We start from the raw sequence: 21,718 nt of genomic DNA, 5'->3' as shown, positions 1-21,718 counted from the left end.
CAACCCCATTATGTACAAACATTTGACAAAAAGAAATAAAAATAAAAATAAAAACTTGAGCTCAATATCAAAACTTGTAAAATCCCCAATTCCTAAACTTAAAGATATGAGTCTACATGATTTTATGATGTAAATACAATAAAATATTATGAGATTACCTTGAATTGATAAGTGAAAGATGTTGGAATCAAAAGTTCTGGTTTAACTAAAATTTGATAGAGTGTGGAAGAGAAAGGGTGTAGTTTCAAATGGCCAAGTGAAAGCAAATTAAGACCAAATCGTTAAAATACATGTTTTAAACATGTCTGAGAATCTTAATTGACCAAGTGTCTACCAAGACATTTTGTATGACTTCGGTTGGCCGAGTGTCTAGTGAAAATGCATGCAATGCAAAATATAAAATTTGGAATTCTTAGCTCTTACGAAGATACTATATAATAATTCACTCTCCACATGTAAAAATTACTTGCACAAAGATTAAAAACACAAAGAAAAACATGTCTTTGGCTCTTTCACAAAGAATTTAACATGTTTATAGATGCTTAGATCCTAGAGTTGTTGGTTCTACATCGTTTGCCATCTTTGCAAAGGAAGGCTCATGTCTTGGTCAAAGCCATAGATGTCCTCTACTCCATGAAAAGTGGGAAATTTGTGCTCTAATTTATGACATGTTGGTTTCCACTTCTCTACAAGAGGGCTTAAGATGTTGACTACATGCCCCATATTCGGCCTTTGGAATGGCTGGTGAGTAGTGCAATGTCCTGCAAGCTCAGCCACTCTGTATATGCTCTCCATGGTCTCCTCATCAGGGTTAATAGTTTGATCAATGGCCATGGGGATGCGCTCCTTTTTGTTTAGAATCTTACAAAACCATGTGACCAGATGAGGGTTCTCATTTGGCAAAGTATCATCTACTGCTTTTCTACCGGTAATCAGCTGCATCAAAACCACTCCAAATGCATATACATCCGCTTTGGTGGTCACTCTTCCTGTAGCTGTTGGCAAGGAAAAGAACTCATCAAGATGACTTGCAATGGTTCAACTAGTGACATCTAACTAAAAAACAATTATTCATGGTGAACATTGGTGTCAACATACTTGGTGTGACACAAGCACATGAAGATAAAAGATTATATACTTACAACAATAACAAGTCCTAGTCTCAAATTGTTGAGTCGTACATAGATTCTTAATAAATTAGTCAAAGTCGACTATACATATATAGTGGCAAAGCCAAAATTTCAATTGAAAGGTTGGGGAAAATTAAAAAATATGAATGGAATTAATCCTAAAAATATTAATATGTATGAATCATAAATATGTATAATAATGCAACTATCATACAAAATAAAATGTAAACGTGAAATGTAATTTATTTTTCATTCCTAGATTGATTTACTTAGTTGCTCTATGTTTGTTCATACTTTTGAAATTTCTTCATGATTTTTTTTTTCAATAATTTGATTAGTCAAAATAAATTGGTGTTAAAAATATAACAATATGCCTAGAAAGTTGCATACTAAGTGTATTGATTGCTTCAAAAAAAAAAATTATAGAATTCAATATTTCTTTCTCTGTTTATCTAATTATTTAAATTTTGAGTTTATAACAAAAACCAAAGGTCAAATTTAAGACCTACAATAACTTATATGGGGAGTTGGGTAGTAAGGATGGAGAAAATAATATTTATAAACTTGTTTAGATTAGGAAAATTAAATAAAGAGACTCGCATGGTGTCTAATGCATTAAAGTGAAGATCAAAGGATGTTTTAAAAGAATTAGCAGATTTAAGAAGCATGGGGATTGATAATGGAAATGACATAAAGGAGTGGACTAATGTGGACTTGCGGCCCAATCATTCCCGTAACACCCTCGATTCTATAAATGACAAAAATCAAGGAGCAATTGGAGCATTATGAAGGCTATACTAAAATACTAATAACACTCCGTCAATGACAGGTATGAGAGATTATTTACAATATTATTTTTATACACAAATAAGAAAGTTGACTGACTTCCTCAGTGATGTGATTTGCTTTAATTGTGCAGATAATTTGGGAGATTGTCCAAGTTTTGAATGGCCATTTAATCACTATACTCCATCAAATTCAATTAAGACACATTGACCATTTAATAACTATATCAAATTCAACTAAGACACAAGAACATAAAATCTTAGGCTTTAGTTACCTCCATATTCTGGCGCAAGATAACCAAATGTCCCAGCTAATCGCGTTGTTACAGAGTTCTTCCCATCAGGCGCAATTTTAACTAAACCAAAATCTGCAACCTTGGCCCTCATATCATTTCCAAGAAGTATGTTGGAAGGTTTTAAATCTCTATGAATGAAAATTTGTGGAGCTAAACCATGCAAGTATTCCATTCCGCGTGCCACATCCATTGCTATTTGAATCCTCTGCTTCCAAGTAAGAGGAGAACACCCATTCTCACCTAAATCAAACAAATGTTGTGTTAACGACCCCTGTGGCATATACTCATATACCAAAAGTCTCTCGTTCTCATTGATACAACATCCTAAAAGAGAAACCAAATGTCTATGCCTCACTTTATTAAGGACTGAAATCTCCGCCTGAAATTCATTGATTCCTTTGCTACCCATTGCAGCAGATTCCATCCTTTTCACAGCAACCTTGGTCCCATCATGGTATTCTCCTTTGTAGACAACTCCAAAACCTCCCCTACCCAAAATGTTATCTTCATTGAAATTGTTGGTCGCCTGTCTTAGAACTTCAATCGAAATTTCAATATTCCGTACACTTGTACTTCTACTTTCAGGATACTCCGCTACTTCAATCTTCAATGAAATTGTTGGTCGCCTGTGCCTTCTACTAACATAACATTTAATCGAGACCAATAACGTGACCACAAGAAATATGATCACAGCAATAACTATACTAGCAATCATCCCAGGCAAGATGGAAGTACCACTCGATCCCATTACAGCCGTATTGCCACTAGGCGATGTGCCATTCGAACTCCCTCCACTTCCAGAGCTCGGAGTACTCTTCCCAATCAAAGGATTACCGGTCGTAGTTAGCTTCACTGAATCTCCAAATCTTGGTATCAACCCAGTAAGGTTATTGTTCGAGACGTCCAGAACTTGAAGGCTTGTCATGTTGGTCAAAGCATCCGGAATGGAACCCGTCAAATTGTTATCATTCAGATACAAATTTCTCAACCATGTGAGTTTTGTAAAGGTAGTAGAGATCGTCCCAACGAATTGCTGCTTAGCAAAATTGATAATGATAATATTACCCTGTAAATCGCAGAAAATGGAAGTCCAGCTAGTACAAGCATCGTTACCTGTCCAAGAATTGGCTAGCTTGATTGGATACCCGAATGCCGAAGCGATTTCGAGCAATGTGGTCACTTGGGGATCACAAGGACCTGGGGTGTTTTTACAGAAGCTATTGATACCATCCAGAGTGTGAGTAGTCACGCTAGATGGGAACTGTGGGTAAGGCCCTTGGAGGACATTGTTATCCAAGGAAACGTTTCTCAATGTGGGAATTGACATCAGTGAGGCTGGGATGAGGCCTGTAAACTGGTTGTCTCTGAGTTGAAGATCAAACAAACTTGTACAGTTTGACAAGTCTGGGATGGGACCAGTGAACTGGTTCTTGGATAGCCACACTTGGGACAACTTTGTCATCGAAGACAACACGTCGATGGTTCCGGACAAGCCATTTTGCTGGTTGTTGAGCCAGAGGTTTTGGATCCCTGATCCTCCGAAGGATTTAGGTAAAGTGCCAGTGAGATTATTGTAAGAAAGTCGGAGATCCTTAAGACTCGGGAAGGAACCAAAGATCTCTGGTAAAGACCTGATGATACCGAAAACAAGACCACCAGTGAGTCACACGTTCCTCGTACGATCGCAAATGGCACCTGCACAACGAAAAGAGATAACCTAGCGGGGGGTACCGGTGTGGTACCGGCCAAACACCCTCCGAAGGTCAAGTTAGACTTATTCTCACTGCTCTAGAGTGCTAGAGAGGGTAAATTATGCGTACCTTGGTTTGTGAGGGTGCTTGGGTTTTTATAGTAGAGAGGGCTGACCCTCTTTTCCTTGGAGTAGAAGTCTTTTCCTTATTGGAGTCTTCTTGGGCGTATTTTACGGGATTCTTTCCATATAGGAGTCCTTAGGTTTCATGAAACGTGGGGAGCAAGTTAATTGTACACGTAAACGTGCAGAATAGACATTCCATAGACTGACGCCGTCAGTTTTATGTTATCCCGTCAGTATACGCTCATCCCGTCAACTTCAGGATGTTCGGCCCTATATGGAGTTCTCTTACCCTAGGTCACCGTCAGCCTCGAAGGAATGCTGACGGCAAAACCATCTCGTCACCCTTGTTAAGCCTGCATCTTCACCTTTGTCAGATCTGCGCCGTCGCCCTTGTCAGGTACGTATCGTCGCCCTTGTCAGGTCCGTACCGTCACCCTTTGCCATCATAATTTTATCCTCATCATTTGCCCCCTACTTCATACCTCCGTCAGCCTCTGTACTGACGGGTTATGGAGTTTGTTTTCAAAAGAGGCAGAAATATCGTTTGCGTGGATCTGAGCATTTAATGCCTTGGACAGGTGGCTCGTTCCTATTGGCTTCACTTCTGACGAGACGTCGCTTCGTCTTCCGCGCCATTTTTTCCATATATAAACAGCGTTTCCAGTCTTTTTTCACTATTTCAATCTTGCTGAACTTGTGGAGAGACAGACCGTCGCTCACCTTCCGTCAGCTTTACTTCCGTCAGTTTATCCGCTGCTGTCTCTAGAGCCGTCCAGAAGGCTTCCATACCGGTAAGTTTTCATCCTCTCTCCTTCCTTCTTTTTCTTTTTATTTTTGCCTCATTAGTGAGGCCGTCAGCCTAGGTACTTAGTTTGAACCCGTCACTTGTAGGTAGTCAGATGTCGAGTGACGCGTCTTGTGACGAGTCGTCAGTCCGCGAAGGAACGGGCTACGACGAGACCTTTGGTTCTGGAAACGAGTCAGACTTCTCCCTCCCGTTAGAGAGAGAGTCGTCAGCCCACTCTCCTGACGGCGATGAGAGTTTTGCTGAGGGAGATGAGGATGAGGGAAGAGGGGATGAAAATGACAGGGGTGGAATGGATATTGACGGAGAGGATGGTGACGGGGAGGAGAGATCCAGTGAAGGAACCTCGGAGGGTACTGTAGATAACCGTCCCTTCATACTTCCTGAGGATTGGGCCGTCAACAGATTTTTGCCTGGGATGAGTGGTAAAGTTTTTAGGGAGTTACGGGTTCGTTATCAAATCCCAGACCACATCCCCCTCCGTCTCCCTAGAGAGGGTGAGAGGTGTTACTCCGGGCGGACAGCGGACGTCGGCATGTATGATGCCATGTTTGCTGCGGGCCTGAGGTTACCGTTGACGGCTCTGCACCGTCAACTAGCTGACTTCCTTGGAATATCCGTCACCCAGGTTGCCCCAAACGCCTGGAGGACTTTTATAGGAGCTGAAATCCTGTGGGGCAGCTTTAGTGGAGGGCATCGTCAGCTTACACTAGGAGAATTTTTTTATTGCTATAGGCCTCATCACATTGCCTCGTCTAAGGGGACTTATCATTTTAATGCCCGAGAGAAAGGGCTACGGTTAGTGTCAGATATGCCTGACTCAAATAGGAACTGGAAGAGTAGGTATTTTTTCGTTGAAGGGACGGACTGGGTATGCCGTCAGGAGGAGTGGGCGACGATGCCCAGTGGTTACTTTGACAATACCTGGGCCTTTGTCAAGGATTCAGGTTAATCCCGTCACCCATGAGGCTCGTGCGTTTTTTGAAGTGACGGTACTAACACTTGTTATTTTTTTCTTTTTTCAGCTTATACCCGTCCGCATATAACTGACGAGCAGGAGGAGTTCATCCAACGGATTCTAGAGATTCCTTTGGAAGACCGTAAGTGCAGGGATTTGATCACCCTTGACACCCTCCATTTATACTGTGGGGGCCCAGATCCGTCAACGGAAGCTCGTAGGTTGGAAGAGTTTGCGCGACGACGTGAGTAGACTTTTATTTTGCCGTCAGTTTCATTCTTTCCGTCACTTTTCCTAAAGTGTTTTCTTTGTGTTGTAGAGATGGAATCTGCGAAGCAAAGGATACGGGCTGCCGCAGCTCGTCAGAAGGAGGAGAGGAAGGCCAAGGAAGCAGGGGGGGAAGCCTCGTCAACCCCCACGGTCGTCGTCAAAGTGGCGAAGAGGAAACCTGACGGGAGTGACGGCCGTCCATCAAAAAAGACTGCCGTCACTCCGTCAGACGAACCATTGAAGGAGAAGTCCCCTCCGACGTCTGGCCATGGCGCGGGAAAGGGGGTGATGACTTCCACTGGTCCCGTCAGCGAGGGTCCGTGCTGTCTCCTAACCCACAAGGATTATGCCGTCGGGGAGGTTGAATCTCTGATAAAACCGACGGACATGGAGCCCTGTGATCAAGTGGGGACGGATGATTTAGGGGCGTCGGCCCTCTTTGATCTCTCCAGGGTAAGTTTCTCACATTTTTGGGTTGAACATGCCGTATCTCGTTTTGGTGTACTTTTTATCTGACGGATACGCTCTTTCAGGCCTTGGTTCGTGTCAAAGCCCTCCGTGACCGTTGTGTGGCGAAGGAGGGGGTCGTCAGTCGAGTTCGCAGCCACAACAAGAACCTGTTGAATCAGCAGGCTCAGTATAAGGAAGCCGTCCGTATCCTTAACCAGGAGCTGCAGGAGGTTAAGGATAAACTGACGGCGGTCAGTGGCGAGAACGTCAAGCTCCAAGGAGAGGTGACGGCTCTGGAGGAGAAGTTACAGACGGCGGGGGCTGACGCGATCAGAGACTTCAAAACGTCGCAGTCTTTTATCGACTCATGTGGTCAGTACTACGGCACTGGGTTCGATGACTGCCTTCGACAGGTCGCGTCGGCCTTCCCGGAGCTGGACTTGTCTGGGATTTCAATGGATGATGGAGATGACGTCTCTCTTCAGCCTGAACCTACTCCGGAGCATGACGGTTCTGTAGTCCTGGCTCAGCCTGCTGCTAATCCTACAGCTGCAGATTCTCCAACCGTTATCGTGGATGTCGAAGACCATCATGCTGACGGAAACCCTGCTGACGTTCCTGCTGCTTAATTATAGCTATGTAAAAAAATTTTTGGAAATAGTTGTAATCTTTAGACGGTTTTTTGGAGAACAGTTGTAATTTTTAAACAGTTGTAGTTTTAAACAGTTGTAATGTTTTAAGTGCCCTCGTCGTTTTATGTACGTATTTCATTTCCGTCGCTTTTATCTCTATTTTATACGAAATTGTTGGAAATTCCCGTCTGCTTGGAATACGTCAGCTCTTTAAACTGTTGAAAACCCCGTCGGTTTTATGACCGTCGGTTTACAGCTTTTGATTGGTCGCGCCTTTCTTAAGGCCGTCAACCTCTTCTGACCGTTAGCCTTTTTGACCGTCGGTTTACAAGTGTTGTCTTTTGACTTCTTTGTTGGTCCGTCAGTTTTGAGGATCTTGTCCCTATGATGGTTATTCCATCTTGTTGCATCGTTAGCCCTGTAGCTTTTGGCCTTTTCTGGCCGTCAGCCTTTTGGCCTTGGCCTTGGATGTTTTTTTTTGACATCGTTTTAGCCCGTCAGTTTTTTAGGCGTTTGATGTCTTTTGACATCTTTGTCGATCCGTCGGCTTTTTAGCTTAGCCTTTTCGGACCACTATTTTCTCGGCTTTTTTAGCCTTGATGCCTTGACATCTTTCATTAGTCCGTCAGTTATTAAGGCCTGGGTCCTATGATGGTTACTCCACCTTATTTGTCCGTCGGCTTTTTAGCTTCGCCTTTTTGGACCGTTGTTTTCTTGGCTTTTTTTTTTAGCCTTGATGCCTTGACATCTTTCATTAGCCCGTCAGTTATTAAGGCTTGGGCCCTATGATGGTTACTCCACCTTATTGGTCCGTCGGCTTTTTAGCTTCACCTTTTTGGACCGTTGGAAGAAAAATACACTTAAGCAATTTCTGGATAAAACTCCTCTTATTGCCATGCATTTAAATAAAAGTAATGAAAACCAAATCCTGCCCCTTGGGCTAAAAAAGTATTGTTGCGAAAAAACTAAAATAAACGATAAATCTGAGGAGTTAAACTATAATTTGCTGAAAAATAAAAAAGAGGTTGGTCTTCATGCTGCTGCTCCTATTGGTAGTACTTCCGTAGGTGCTCGGTGTTCCATGGATGTGGTAGTTTCTGTCCCTCTAATGTTTCAAGGTGGTAAGTACCTTTTCTCTGCCACGACGAAACTCGGTAAGGACCTTCCCAATTGGGGCCGAGTTTCCCTTGGGTAGGGTCCCTAGCGGCGCCCATGACCTTTCTAAGAACAAGGTCTCCGACTTGGAAGTCTCTGTGTCGGACCCGAGAGTTGTAGTATTTGGCCATGCGATCCTGGTACCTAGCGAGCCTTTGTTCTGCTGCTGCCCGGATCTCGTCCACTAGGTCAAGCTGTAGTCGCGTAGCCTCATCGTTTTTGCTCTCATCGTGGTTGTGTACCCTGTAACTTGCGAGTCCAACTTCGGCCGGGATGACTGCTTCGCTTCCGTACGTCAGGCGGAACGGTGTCTCTCCTGTGGGTGTTCTTGCCGTCGTCCTGTATGCCCATAGTACACTTGGCAATTCTTCGGGCCATATACCCTTTGCCCCCTCGAGCTGAGTCTTGATGATCTTGAGCAAGGATCGGTTTGTGACTTCGACCTGTCCATTAGCTTGAGGGTGGGCGGGGGAGGAGTAGTGGTTCTTTATTCCTAACTGTGAGCAAAAATCTCGGAAATGATCGTTGTCAAACTGTCTCCCGTTGTCCGAGACAAAGACTCTTGGAATGCCAAACCTGCATACGATGTATCTCCAGACGAAGCTCCGAACGTTTTTCTCTGTAATCGTGGCTAAAGCTTCAGCTTCCACCCATTTCGTGAAATAGTCGATGCCTACTACCAGGAATTTCAGCTGCCGCATAGCTGTAGGGAACGGTCCCATAATATCTAACCCCCATTGTGCGAACGGCCACGGGGCCGTCATCGGGGTCAGCTCTTCGGTTGGTTGTCTAATGATATTGCTGAACCTTTGGCATTTGTCACAGGCCCGGACGTAGGCTTCGGCGTCCTTCTGCATGGTGGGCCAATAGTAACCCGCTCGCACAAGCTTGTGTACCAGCGATATGGACCCTGAGTGGTTTCCGCAGATTCCTTCATGCACTTCTCTCATAACATAGTCTGCCTCTTCCGTACCCAAGCATCTTAGATATGGTCGGGAGAAACCTCTCTTGTACAGGACGTCTTTTATCAGGACGAACCTCGCCGCCTGAACTTTAAGTTTTCTTGCGGCTTCCTTCTCGTCTGGTAAGATGCCGTCTTTTAGGTACGCGACTAACGGCGCTGTCCAGCTGCTGTCGGAGCATATTTCCTGCACGTCACTAATATCTATCAGCGGGGAAAGCTGTACGAAGGAGAGTACATTACCAGGGACGACCATTCGTTCTGCTGAGGCGGCTTTCGCGAGACGGTCTGCTCGCTCGTTTTCCTCTCTGGGAATCTGAATGATTTTGGCTTCTAGGTCGCCTACTCTTGCCCTTACTTCATCAAGGTACTTCTTCATCTTTTCGCTCTTGCACTCGTAGTCTCCATTTATCTGGTTGGTGATGACTTGTGAATCGCAGTAGACGACTACCCTTGCGGCTCCTGCTGCTTTGGCGAGGTCGAGTCCTGCTATCAGAGCCTCATATTCTGATTCATTGTTGGTGGCGGGAAAGTTTAGACGGACCATATATTCAATGGCGTCTCCTTCAGGTGATAGCAACACAATGCCGGCCCCTGCGGCTTGCCTGTTGGATGATCCGTCCGTATGTATACTCCATTGAAGGGACTCTGCTGCCCCCTGGTCCTCGTCATGGGTGAACTCAGCTATAAAGTCGGCGACAACCTGTCCCTTGATGGCGGTCCGCGGACGATACTGAATGTCAAATTCGCTCAGCTCGATTGCCCAAAGTGCCAGTCGTCCCGCGGCCTCGGGGCTGCTCATTGCTCGCCGTAAAGGCGTGTCAGTCAGGACGTCTACCGTATGAGCTTGGAAGTACGGTTTGAGCTTTCGGGCTGCCGTAACCAATGCGAAGGCAAGTTTTTCCATCGGCGGGTATCTTTCCTCGGCACCGCGAAGCGCTCGGCTTGCGTAGTATACGGGTTTTTGCACTCTTTGTTCTTCTCTCATCAAGGCTGCGCTAACAGCTGCGGGGGAGACGGCCAGATAGAGAAAAAGTTCTTCTCCCGGCTGCGACGGGCTCAACAACGGTGGAGAGGAGAGGTAAATCTTCAATTCTTCGAACGCTTGCTGGCATTCGTTGGTCCATTCAAAGGATTTTTTCAATGTTCGGAAGAAGGGCAAACACTTGTCCGTTGCTCTCGACACGAACCTGTTGAGTGCCGCTATTTTTCCATTCAGGCTCTGTACCTCCTTTACACTTCTTGGCGGTGTCATTTCCATAATGGCTCGGATTTTATCCGGGTTCGCCTCGATTCCCCTTTGAGACACCATGAATCCCAAGAATTTTCCTGCCGTTACTCCAAAGGCGCACTTCCCTAGGTTGAGCTTCATATTGTAGGAGCGGAGTGTATCAAATGTTTCTTTGAGATCTCTTAGATGATCTTCCTCCCTCCGGCTCTTAACTAGCATGTCGTCCACGTAGACCTGGACATTCCTCCCAATCTGTTGCGCGAACATTTTGTTCATGAGCCTTTGGTACGTTGCGCCTGCGTTCTTCAGTCCGAAGGGCATGACCTTGTAACAGAATAGGCCTTGGCTGGTTACGAACGACGTTTTCTCCTGGTCGGCTTCGTGCATTTGGATTTGGTTGTATCCCGAGAAAGCGTCCATGAAGCTCAGCAACTGGTGTCGGGCCGTGGAGTCTACTAGGACATCGACCCTCGGTAGGGGGTAGCTATCCTTGGGGCAGGCTTTGTTAAGGTCGGTGAAGTCCACACACATTCGCCATTTCCCGCTCGCTTTCTTCACCATTACTACATTTGCTAACCAGTCGGGATAGTACACTTCCCTGATGAAGCTTGCTTCCCGTAGCTTTCTGACTTCCTCTGCTATGGCTCGGTCTCGCTCCGGGGCAAACACCCTCTTCTTTTGTCTAACGGGTGAAAAGGCGGGCGACACATTCAGCTTATGCACCATGATTGAAGGATCTATTCCTGGCATATCTTCATGACCCCATGCAAATACGTCTCGATTGTGTCTAAGGAAGGTTATGAGCTCTTGACGGGTTGTGGGGTTAGCGAGTGTTCCAATTTTGGTCGTTCGGCCAGGATCGGAACTGTCAAGGAGTATTTCTTCTAGCTTCTCAACCGGCTCCGTTACCGTCCGGTGCTCTTCTATACTTAAAGTCTGAACCTGATCCTCCATTTCCACCATGGCTATGTAACATTCGCGCGCGGCCATCTGACTCCCGCGCAGCTCCCCTACTCCGTAGTCAGTTGGGAACTTAATCATCAGGTGGTAGGTGGAGGTTACTGCCTTCCATGAGTTGAGCGTGGGTCGGCCGAGGATAGCGTTGTAGGCTGATGAGCAATCAACAACCAAGAATGTCACGTCCCTGGCTATCTGTTGGGGGTAATCACCCACAATTACGGATAAGGTGACCGCGCCCAGTGGGAATACTCGGCTCCCGCCGAAGCCGACAAGCGGGGCATTTGTTGGGATCAGTCGCCCCCTGTCGATCCTCATCTGCTGGAACGCGGTGTAGTATAAGATATCTGCTGAACTGCCGTTGTCGACGAGCACCCGGTGCATATTGTAATCTCCTACACGCAAGCTGACGACGAGTGCGTCGTCATGTGGATGGTGAAGGCGTCGTGCGTCTTCTTCTGAGAATCCGATTACGGGACCTTCTCTTCTTGTTATCTTCGGCACTGTTCCCGTCAGTTGAACATTTTGTATCATCCGAAGATAGGTCTTGCGGGCCTTCTTGGATGACCCGGCGGCGGTCATTCCTCCTACGATCATCCTTATATCCCCAATTGGGGGCCTCGGTCGCTCATTATCCCGTCGGGGGTGTTGGTCTTGCGCGGGGGGATCCGCTCTATCCTTGCTGACGAATCTCTGCAGCTTTCCTTGTCTGATAAGGGCTTCAATCTGCTGCTTGAGGTCATAGCAATCAGCTGTGTCATGGCCGTGGTCGCGGTGGAACCGGCAGTATTTATCTCGGGAGCGTTTGTTGGGGTCACTCTTCAGCTTTCCTGGGAATGTCAGCGACTCCTCGTCCTTGATCTGCATAAGGACTTGATCTATCGGGGCTGTTAGCGGGGTGAAGCTTGTGAACCTTCCTCCCAGGGGCTTAGGGCGTCTTTCGTCTCTCTGGTCTGCGGTTCTTGCCTTCTTTCGGCTTTGGTCCTGCCGATTGTCTTCCTGTCGCTCTCTCTTCCTAGGCCTCTCTTCCCGAGCTAACAGTGCATCTTCAGCATTCATATACTTTGTGGCGCGATAAAGTACTTCTGACATGGTTTTTAGGTCGTTTTTGTATAGGGAAAACAAAAACTTGCCCTTCTTCAAGCCATTTGTAAATGCCGCTACAAGTATCTTGTCGTCAGCTTCGTCGATCGAGAGCGCCTCTTTGTTGAAGCGGGAGATGTAGGCTCTTAAAGTTTCGTCTTCTCGCTGCTTCATACTCATCAAGCAGGCCGTAGACCTCTTGTAGCGATGGCCCCCGATGAAGTGTGCGGTAAACTGAGCGCTGAGTTCTTTGAAAGTGCTGATGGAGTTCGGCGCCAGTCGACTGAACCAAATTCTTGCTGCGCCCTTCAGCGTTGTAGGGAAGGCCCTACACATGATGGCGTCCGCTACTCCTTGCAAGTGCATTAGGGTTTTGAAGGTCTCCAGGTGGTCCAGTGGGTCCTTGACCCCGTTATAACTGTCTATCTGTGGCATGCGGAATTTACTTGGTAAAGGGTAGGAGTTGATGGTGGCGGTGAACGGCGAGTCAGTTCGGTTGACAAGGTCGTCAAGGTCGCTTGATACTCGTCCCTTGAGAGCATTCATCATAACCTCCATTTGTTCCTTCATGGCTTGCATCTCCGCGAGAACAAGTGGCGGAGTGGTTTCCGCGAGGGAGGGAATGCTCGTGTTCTGTCGTTCTGGTTTGCTCGGGGCGTTGCTGGCCTGGGGTCCTTCCTGGTTTCTCCTGTCGGCGCTGGTTCCTTCTTGATCTGCTCCTTGGTTGTTGGGAGCTGCATCTTTCTGTCTCAGCTGCTCTTCTAGGTCGTGGTTTTGTTTTGTGAGGCTCTCTACGGCGGCGGCGAGCGTCCTCACCTGTCTTTCAAGCGCAGTTGTAGGGGTTTCTTCTTGTTGAACGTCGTTGGTGGTCGCCATTGAGCGAGTGAGTACCATGTAACTCTTTGTCTTGGAAGCGAGAACGTGTTAAAGCGTTCCCCACAGACGGCGCCAACTGATGATACCGAAAACAAGACCACCAGTGAGTCACACGTTCCTCGTACGATCGCAAATGGCACTTGCACAACGAAAAGAGATAACCTAGCGGGGGGTACCGGTGTGGTACCGGCCAAACACCCTCCGAAGGTCAAGTTAGACTTATTCTCACTGCTCTAGAGTGCTAGAGAGGGTAAATTATGCGTACCTTGGTTTGTGAGGGTGCTTGGGTTTTTATAGTAGAGAGGGCTGACCCTCTTTTCCTTGGAGTAGAAGTCTTTTCCTTATTGGAGTCTTCTTGGGCGTATTTTACGGGATTCTTTCCATATAGGAGTCCTTAGGTTTCATGAAACGTGGGGAGCAAGTTAATTGTACACGTAAACGTGCAGAATAGACATTCCATAGACTGACGCCGTCAGTTTTATGTTATCCCGTCAGTATACGCTCATCCCGTCAACTTCAGGATGTTCGGCCCTATATGGAGTTCTCTTACCCTAGGTCACCGTCAGCCTCGAAGGAATGCTGACGGCAAAACCATCTCGTCACCCTTGTTAAGCCTGCATCTTCACCTTTGTCAGATCTGCGCCGTCGCCCTTGTCAGGTACGTATCGTCGCCCTTGTCAGGTCCGTACCGTCACCCTTTGCCATCGTAATTTTATCCTCATCAAGACCCAATAATGTTTGCATTGCTAGCATAGAAAGTGACTAAACTAGTGGCCTGACTCAACTCGGTGGAGATGGTCCAAGGTGCAAGACCAACGTTTTGGCTCAAGGTTAGGATTTGTAATCTTGTGAGTCCTTGGAAGAAACCTGAAGGAACAGAGGTGAAATTGTTGTTGTCAAGGTAGAGTTCTTGGAGAGAAGTGAGGTTGGCAAGGGTGGGGAGAGGTCCAGAGAGAGAGTTGCTTTGGAGAGCAAGAGTGGTGAGTTGGGTGAGAGTGCCGAGATCGGAAGGAAGAGTGCCTGTGAGAGACTGAGAAGCTAAGTTGATGGTGTCGACACGGTTGCTTATGTCGCATTTAACGTTTTCCTAATTGCAGTAGTATGTGGTGGCGGACCAGCCGCTTGGGGCGGTGTCGAAGGAGGATAGGAGCTTGGCCATGGCTGCAGCGTCATCGGCATAGGAAAGAGTTAGAAAGGAGAAAATGAAGGTAAAGAGATAGATCAGCCGAACCATTTGAGATTGAGAGAAAGAAATGGGTTTGAAGTCTGGCATGATGTTCAAAGGTAAGGTCTTTTTTCATTTTTTGTACCCATGAAAGAAGGGAAATGTGAGAGGGACCGAGTGAGCCGTCTTGGAAGGGCCAAGTTACTGTTCGAATTTTTCTAAACAAAAATTTGTCATGGTTAGTATTGGCAGCTAGCTGACCTTGAAAATATATAAAAATAGTAATTGGCAGCTAGATTTTTTATTTTTAATATATACAAAATAAAAATTCTATTCTAACTTAATTAAAGTGTATATGTATGTAAAGCTCTCTCTTGAAGACTTGAATCTCGACCCTTATCCCTACACTCTATAAGCACTTATATTTGTAGAGTGATCGAGTGAACCGTGTTGGAAGGGCCAAGTTACTGTTAGAATTTTTCTAAACAAAAAACAGAAAGTTGTCATGGTTAGTAATTGGCAGCTAGCTGACCTTGAAAATATATAAAAATAGTAAAAAGCCACCGTCATTTTAATTTAGAACCAAAAAAAAAAAAATGCTGTTGTTAGGGCTGTCCACGGGTCGGTCCGGGTCGGGGTTGTGCCCAACCCGGAACCGACCCGACCAAATCGGGTCTCCAAAACTTGGACCTGCAGCCGACCCACCGAAGGCAGCAGATCGGGTGGTCGGATGTCATCGGGTTCCGGTCGGTTTCGGACTGTGTGAATGGTCGCCAGATTTTACAAAAATCGTCGCCGGATTTTGCCAAAATCTTTGGTTTTTGCTGGATTTGACCAGATCTCAAAGAGATCTTGGCGGATCTCAACGAGATCAGGCCGGATCTTGAAGAGATCTCGGCAGATCTCGAATAGATCCGGCGAGATCTCAACGAGATCAGGCCGGATCTTGAAGAGACGAAGCCGGATCTTAAAGAGATCTCGGCAGATCTCGAATAGATCCGACGAGATCTCAACGAGATCACGCTAGATCTCGAAGAGATCCAGCAAGATCTCAGTGTAACTCGAGGAGATAGGACAAAATCAAACTGGTAACCACTCAAATCGGCGGAGAATAGAAATTCTGAAGAGTTTTTAGGTCGGGTCGGTTTTTCTCGGTTTTTCATGCTCAAACCCGTCAACCGACCCACCGGTCTCGGGTTTTATGGGCGAAGATCCGCTGCCGACCGTCGCCGGCATCGGGTCGGACGGATTTCGGGCCGGGTCGGATGGATTGGGCGGGTTGATCGGGTTCCAGGTCTGCTTGGACACCCCTAGCTGTTGTTAATGTAATAATTTTTTTTTTTTTTTTTTATACAAAATAAAATTTCTACTCTAACTTAATCTAAGTATATATGTGTGAAGCTCTTTTTTAAGGCTTGAAACTCGGCCCTTACCTCCCATACTACACAAACACTTATATTTGTAGAGTGATCATCGCACTAAATGTGTACAGTGGTAATAGATTGTTAATGGTAAGTAGAAAAGTAATATTATTGAGCCAATTTAGAACCGACAATAGTAGATCAACTCAACTAATGCGAAAAATGTTGTTAAATTTTTTTTGTATATAGTATTTATTCTTTAGACCATTTCTCTTTGAATGGAAGCTAGCCATGAAGACTTGAAACTTATCTTAAATTATTATATTCTTTGTTTGGAAAGAAAGTTGCACGAAGATTTTGGCCATTGCAAATTTCTCCTAACAATGCACCATGACTTCGTAATTGAAGACTTTACGTTGTTTCAGACCATCTAGATCCGCTAATTCGCATCCACTGATCATGCATGAGATTGAAGACAAATAGACTCTCTTTAGCTTGCTCGACAATGCTCTCAACTTGCTAAGAGTCTTGTAACTTAACTAATTGATATTTTTTGATATTTTCAACAGAGACATGCATGCAGTGTTCAAATCTCTCACCACTAATTATTGATCAATATATATAAAGCAATACTCTTGACTTGAAAAAATATTTTTCTAGTTGCATTTTTACAAAATATGTTATAATTTGGATTCTCTAGGTAAGTTTTGCATAACAAATTTCATTGATAATGTGGCAAAAATAATTGAAATAATACTGCATAAAGCATTTTCAGAAAAAAGTTCATGAAATTTCATAGTACATGCTGTGAACCACAGCAACATTAATCCTAAACAGGAAAATAATCCAACCCAAGGTCTTGTCAATTGCTGTCACACAGATAGAACTTATTAGCCCCCACATGGACACAATAAACATCACATATATGAAACTCAATAGTCATCTTATAAACAAAACTCATAACAGTCATATAGATGGCTGCTTAGATACCAATGTCACAAAGACTAAGGTACCATGCAAGCTGGGTAATCACTAACATCTCACAGAAGGATAAAACATAAGGAGCTTATATATAGGTTTAAAATAATTAAACTACACAACATATTGTTTAGTGGTTTCAAATAAAATACTCTCAATATCCCACAAAGATTTATAAAGCTCACTACTTTTCCATAATAATTCACAAATAATGAATCTCTTCCGACCAGTATCACAAATAATGAATCTCTACAAATTTTCAGGTTATCCTATAAATTCGTTAAATAATTAGGAGTTTTTTGCTACAAAATATGTTAATCTGAATGATTTTCTATGTTTTGAAAAGAACAAGTTGAATACTTGCATATTATTATGATGTTTGTTGAATTTTTAAGAAATTTTCAACCCTGAATCTCCTCCTAAATTTTATAATTAGCCAAATTCCTGGGTGCATACAAAACAGAAAATTCTGGACTTGCATTTTAGGAGGATTTTTTGATGTAGGTACTGGGTGTAATAATTGATGTAGGTACTCAAGAATTTTTGCCTTTGGCTTCGGTTTTTTTGGCTTGATTGCCTTGCCTTGAAGCAAAAAATGCTCCCACAATAAAAAGGAGCTTGTCCCACATTGGAAAGATAGCTTTCCTTTTTCTACCTTATAAGGGATGAACCAATGAGAAAGAATACCACTATTTTGGTTACTCTTTCTCATTGGTTCATCCCTTATAACATAGAAAGAGGAAAGCTATCTTTCTAATGTAGGACAGGCAAAAATTGCCTAGCAGTACATGAGTTTCCTTGAAGCAAAAAATGCTCTCACAATTAAGTTAGTCAATTTGAGTATTAAATCATTAAGATTATTTTATTTTATTTTACTTTTTGAGCAAAAATCGAAACTAAACCATGGAGAATGGGATGCACTTGCCTTCAAACTATCAAGCTTAGCTGAATCACCCCTCTCAACTTTGAGCTTTTTATTTATTTTTATTTTATTTTGAGAATAACTTTGAGCTAGATTATATATTTAAGTTTGTAATTTGTTTTTTGAAAAAAACTCCAACTTTATTACGTACTACTTGATTAACTTTCCCCATAAATAAGTAAATAAATATAGCGACCAAAAATTTCTATCCATGCATAGAAATTTTTACTTTTTTTTTTTTTTTAGAAACAAATTTTTACTAATTGTATATGACTTTCTAATTAATATTAGAAAGTCATATATACTATTGTTTAGAGTATATTGTTTGAATTAATTAGAAAGATTGATTTTAATTTATGAACTTATATCATGGCTAGAAGTCATATACAATTTTTACTAACAAATACATTCTCAAAAAATAAATAAATAAATAAGTTTACTAACAAATAGAGACACGTTATTGAAGACATTCCGGAGGACATTTGTCCCTTTGGTAACTGCTGATATTTCTTAAGGGCCCAGTGTGGACCAAAAAAAAAAAGAGAGACTCGTTATTTATGTGCGAGATCGAGTGTATTTCTAAATTTATTGATTAATAATTAATGTTAGATACAATCTTTAATTTTTCTTAATCTATGTTAGAGAGTAAATGATTTTCTAGCAGAGTCATACACACAAGAGGATAGTCCAAAATGAGACTGAAAAAGAGCAGTCAAAGTCAAAGTTGATTTTTCTATCCGCGTGTTTTTCTTTTTCTTTTTAAATTATTAAAAAATCTTCAGCTATTTTTATTTTCCTTTCGACCTTAAAAGATAGATTAAATTAATTAATGTGATATTTATGTTTTTGTGGATATTATGTGAGAGACTTTGCATTGGTCCAAAGTCCAAACCGAAGAGTATTGTTTTGGAAAACAAGTTGTTCAAAGATTTCAGCTATTGGAAATCTCTTCCGACAATGTACTTGACTTTTTTTATGTATAGAGGACTTTAGGTTATTTTGGATTGTCTGGATCAAAAGTCTTTTTTTTTTTTTTTTTTTTTTTTTTTTTTTTTTTCTGGGTAATAAATCTTTATCTACAGTCACCATCTACTAATGAAATTCTAGTTGGTAGTAAAATTTCCATACCCATACTTTGTCCAACTAAAAAAAATCCGTTCATGAGTGATACAAAAGGCAATTTTTCCATTTCATTAAGTCTAGATTCTTCAAAAAAAAAAAAAAAAAAAAAAAAAAATTCTTAAGTGTTTCTAATTCAATTAAAAAATAACAAGATTACAAATAGATTATACAAATTTTATAAAAGTCCCACTTAAATTCATTACTTTTGTAAAAAATAAATAAATGAAAATTCTTAGGTGATTCTAATACAATGTTATACAATTAAAATTCTTAATTTATTAAGTTACTCATACTTTCTAGTAAATAACAAATACATACATAACCATGTAACACTGTGTGTATGTGTGTTTTGGTCTTAAATGTCGGTGTCGTCCTAAAAATTGGCCCCCCAAAGAAAAATTTCTGATCCTATTGGGAAAATTAGGTATTTGATGACTTTTGTGCCCAAATTTAGTATCGAGACTATTCATGGGTAGAATATAACTATAAACTCTTTTAGCCAAACAATTGACGGCAGCACTCCCAAAATCAAAACTGATAGTGACCTACTTGAAAGCCAAACATCATCAACCTCACGTTTATAGCCAAGCCCCCTCTGACCCACAACAAAACTCAAAGACCGCTACTACTCACAATTGTGATACTTTCATATGCAGGTATATGAGACATCCCTCTCACTCACATGTGAGCCCCCACAAAAATCCTACCTCATAGCAAATAACCAATGCTAATTCACAAATCACTTTTGTCATTGGTTTCATCATCAATCTAGATGTAAAATGTCTTTATCACTATGTAAATCAATCAACTTTAGATTTCTAACTGACCCAACTTTGTATTTTCTTAGAAACTGAAATTTAATCTATTCAGCTCATATTTTGTGCATCTTCAATTTAACTACAGCGCCACATCTATTTTTTAAGCATGTTCATTTCATACGTTCTGAAGAATATATGACATGCACACTGCACAATAAGTAAAGATTAATGAAAAACAATCGCGCACATATAAACAATCATATAAAATAAAAAAATAAAAAAATCCAAATTAGGACACACAAGAATTGGGATTAGGAACATCATCAAAAATTTCCAAATTGGTTGTCTTGTCGTCAAGGGACGGAATTACAAAATTATCTTTAGGGGGCCGGTCAAGACTAAATGATCATATTAATTCATAAAAAATATGTGTCTCTATTACATAAATGTATGACCTCCACTATTGAATTTTCAAACATCAATTTTAAGATCTGCTTTTCCAAATGTCAAACACAAAGACAAATATTACTAGATGTGTGTTGAATCTGTAACTTGCTACTTTTGGACAAGTTGGTAGATTTATTTTCTTTGGAAAAATGGAAAAGGAGAATCGAGTTACCAAGACTTGGCACAAGTTACTTGCATTTTACCCTTACTCTTTTAACAAAAAAGTCAATTAAGGGTCCCAGAATATGAAAATCTGCCATGTGATTTCAGAGACTTGACTCTAACAGTGTAACTTGCAGCTTTTCTGGGAAAGTAATGCACAAAAGACTTGACTCTAATAGTGTAACATGCTAGTGATGTTAAAAAATCACTATGAATTATATTTTAAGCGAATTTGCCGTTACTTGTTTGTTTACATTTTAAACCAATAATAAATAAAATGTATTAAAAAAAAACTGTAAATAAAATATCACCAAAAAAAAAGTATTATAGCCTTTTTTTTTTAAAAAAAAAAGAGAGTTTCAACCTCTAGTATCCACTTCTGATGATAGTTTTTTATTATCAAATTAAGACATCAATTAGTTTTTGATGTAGGTGGAGATTGAACCCCAAATCTCTTATACAATAGTCTTATAACACTACAATTTCTCACACAATACAATTCAAGCCCTAACATAGTAAATATATACTAACAAAGTCGGCTAATGTATTATAATACAACTAAGACCTGATTTCTTTGTGCAGTGATCTATAACTCCAAAACCAAATTGGTTTCCTACTTTCACTAAAGCAAACTCTCCACCCAAAAAAAAAAAAAAATTTATTAATGCAAATTGTAATACTCTTCTTACACTATGAAGATTTGGTTAAAAGTGAGTTCTCATTAACTTGGAAAATAACGATTACACGGATGTTTATATACAAGCAAAGAGAGGCAAAAACTAACAGATAAGCATAACTAACTTCTAACTAACTAAATACAGTGTACAACTAATCACACACGTGCTGCTCACGAGTTCACTAACCAAGGTTAAACTACATTTAGCTTTTATCAAAACTGCTTAAGCTACTTGTCGTCTAGCCTTCATTCTTTTCTGCAGCTTCTAACTTCTGGTCTGTCCAATGTACACAAACCACCTCAACGGTAAACCTACTACTCCACAAAATCTAAAATAGAGAAATAAGGTATGAGCTCCCCAACTATTGATGTTAAAAAATCCACTATGAGTTTTATTTTAAGCGAATTTGCTGTTACTTATTTGTTTACATTTTTAACCAGTAATAAATAAAATGTAACCAAAAAAAAAAAAAACTGACTCTGACTGGTTCACACTTAGGCTAGCCATACACTAATAAGAAACATGGACTATGATGATATAGATGATTATGATGAAAATTATAACATAAGAGATATAGACAATAATTGGTTAAATGGTAACATGGATAGTTATGAAACGGATTCTAATTTTGATAATGATAGTGATATAGAAGATTATAATTATAATAGTAATACAAATAATAATTGGTATAATGGTAACACAGAACATAATAATTGGAGTA

The 21,718-nt window shown here is 42.0% G+C and overlaps 1 pseudogene; it reads right to left on the bottom strand.

Moving 5' to 3' along the window:
• Positions 1 to 454: 454 nt before the first annotated feature.
• LOC126694394 (receptor-like kinase TMK4) lies at positions 455 to 14,682 on the bottom strand (annotated as a pseudogene).
• Positions 14,683 to 21,718: the final 7,036 nt, after the last annotated feature.

This window comes from Quercus robur, chromosome 8 (assembly GCF_932294415.1).
Source record: "Quercus robur chromosome 8, dhQueRobu3.1, whole genome shotgun sequence".
Classification (NCBI taxonomy): domain Eukaryota; kingdom Viridiplantae; phylum Streptophyta; class Magnoliopsida; order Fagales; family Fagaceae; genus Quercus; species Quercus robur.
The sequence above is the reverse complement of the archived record's forward strand: the minus strand, read 5'-3'. Positions and strand labels throughout refer to the sequence as shown.